Source organism: Microtus ochrogaster, chromosome 6, assembly GCF_000317375.1.
Source record: "Microtus ochrogaster isolate Prairie Vole_2 chromosome 6, MicOch1.0, whole genome shotgun sequence".
NCBI lineage: Eukaryota > Metazoa > Chordata > Mammalia > Rodentia > Cricetidae > Microtus > Microtus ochrogaster.
The window spans coordinates 28,289,076-28,291,998 of NC_022013.1; positions in this window are offsets into that span (position 1 = coordinate 28,289,076).

Genomic DNA, 2,923 nt, shown 5'->3' on the forward strand with positions numbered 1-2,923 from the left:
TTAAGTTAAAGCCTTCCTTTTTTGTTTAAACAGAAAAAGGGGAAATGATGGAGGAAGGTCATTGGTTAATTATAATAAAGAAACTGCTTGGCCTCATAGGTTAAAACATAGGTGGGAGGAGTAAACAGAACAAAATGCTGGGAGGAAGAGGAAGTGAGCTCAAACTTGACAGCTCTGCTCTCTGGAGCAGATGCCATGCTACCCTCTCCTGGGCAGATGCACGGGATGAAGTTCCGACCCAGGATGGCCGTAGGCTAGAGTCTTCCAGGTAAGTGCTCCTAGCTATGCTACACAGATGATTAGAAATGGGCTAAATTAATATGTGAGAATTAGCCTAGAAGATGCTAGATAGAAATGGGCCAAGCAGTGTTTAAAAGAATACAGTTTGTGTGTTGTTATTTCGGAGCATAAGCTAGCAAGGCGGCCAGGGTGCTGGGGATGCAGCCCCGCCGCTCCTATTACTACAATGCTTAAATATATTTATAAATTAGAAATTTGAATGCAGGCATTTCATAAAAGGATCCAGTTCAGTCATTGAAAAATCAAAGGATGAAGATTCTTTCATCATTAGAACTAAAGTCACAAGTAGTTTGTTGGGGGAAGGGTCGCTTGTTCGTTCCCACCACCTGACTAGCTTAGACCCAAAATAATCACACAGAAACTGTATTAAGTTAGTCTCTGCTTGACCCATTAGCTCTAGCTTCTTATTGGCAAACTTTTACATATTAATTTAACCTATCTCTATTAATCTGTGTGTTGCCACGTGGCAGTGGCTTACTGTCAAAGTTTTGGCATGCCTGACTCTGGCAGCTCCATGGCATCTCTCTATCTCTGCCTCCTTCCTCCCAGCATTCTCTTTAGTTTTCCCTGACTAACTCTGTTACCCTATAGCTTAGCTATTGGCCCAAAGCAGTTTCTTTATTTATTAACCAATAAAAGCAACACAGAGACAGTAGGACCTCCCATACCATTTCCCCTCTTCTATTTAAGCAAAGAGGAAAGTTTTAACTTTAACATAGTAAAATTACATATAACAAAACAGTTATCAAGCAAGAGGTACAGTTACAATATTTATATCTACTTTATCTTTTATCATAACAAAGGAAAACTTTAATAATAGCTATAAATTCTTCAACTCCATCAAAGACTCCAGAAAGATATAATATTACCTAAGTAAATAGGAAGTGCATTGTAAGCAACTTTCAAAACTCTAGAATTGACAGAGATATCTCACTGCCTGGGCAGTCACCCAAAGTTCTTCTGTATCATTGAGGCATCCAATCTTCAGCGCACAGGCGCGTAATATTTAGCAGACTTTTACATAAAGCAGGAAATTTCAAAGACAGTTCCACCTATATTGGCAGTTTGTCAGTCACTTTCTTCTGTGTTCTGCAGAGTATCTGGCAGAATCTTTCACGAAGCAGGAACCCCAAAGGACTATCTCGCCTTTAGGCAAATTCAGTATTCATTTCTCTGTGCGTCCTGCATGTCCAGTTAAGCAGTCCATGCAAGAGTAGTTTCTTGCCCAAATGTCTAAGGAGCCTCTTCAATGCCCATCTTCCTCTTGAAGTAATTGTTGGTGCTAGAAGCAAATTTGTCTCATTGTCATAAAAAGTACTAAGTTATTAAACATTTTCAATGCCATATTCTGAAGGTCTTTGAAAGATTTGAAGAATACCTAACTGAAATATAACTTTATATATCTAGAAAACTTAATTAACATGATTACAAGCTTGACTATTATAGATGACTATCTATTCACATATATTTCTTAATTATACTTTACAATTTAAAATGAACTGCATAAACACAATACTTTAATCAGGAGGAGAAATATACATATAACAAAATTGACCTTGCTATCACTAAAGCAAGATTCATAATGCAAATTTCTAGAGCATATCCCCATTTAACTGTAAACAAACATTTATAAACAATATTTTTGAATATGGGCATAGTTTCTCCAAACTGCTTTATGCTGTTTATTTAGTGAAGAATTTTCTTTTGGGGGTATTCACAGCAACCTTTTTGGGTGTTCTTGTTCCATCAAACCATATTGGTCTGGAAGCAATCCATACAGGTTCTCATCTTCTGTGTAAACAAAAGCAAAACCTCTTTTCCAAAGCAAAGCAACATATCCTTAGACTCAAATTTTGGAATAAAGATACCTTTATATTGGTTTTACTTAGCAGTCTATACAATGAAATGTTTCTCTGAATTTAGCTCCTTCACAGTAAAAAAGACACATAATATACATAATCCAGACTCTTTGTAAATTTTCCATATTTACATGGCTTATTTTTCTTTCTGTACTCTGTCTCTTTAAAGACTCGATTTTTTAAAAACCATTTACTTCTTTTTATAACTGTCTATATTCTTTTTCTTCTATCTCCCAAGCCTACATACATTTAACCAACACTGTGACATATTTATAGGTCTTTTTTTTAAATCTGGATTTGTCTTTATTACATATCTGTAATTATTTTCTGACCAGAAGCGCTTCTTAAAATGCTAAGTGTTAAGAATCTAAGCTGTAACTTACTAGGCTACATATGATACTATCTGTTTGCTGTGCCCATTCCAACATGACGGAGCTGCTTTCAGCTTCCTAGAGCCACACACACTGCCCCACTTCCAGGCACACAGCTGGTCAGTCCACATTGTCATCATGCAAGCTGCAGCATGCTTCTCACAAACCCCATCAAAATGCTCTTTCTCCTGAAAGAGCCAGAGGTTGTACTGGTAGCAAGGCCCAGAGAGCCAGCATTTCTAAAAGGAGTGACTTTTTCCTGCTACAGCTGAATCAGAAAAACCTCTCTTAAAGGAGCTGCAGCACGCCTGAAAGTTTAAAATGATAATAAACAATACAAACATTGGTAATCACTCAGCAATAATTAAAAAGGTACTTTCTCAAATTTGTAAA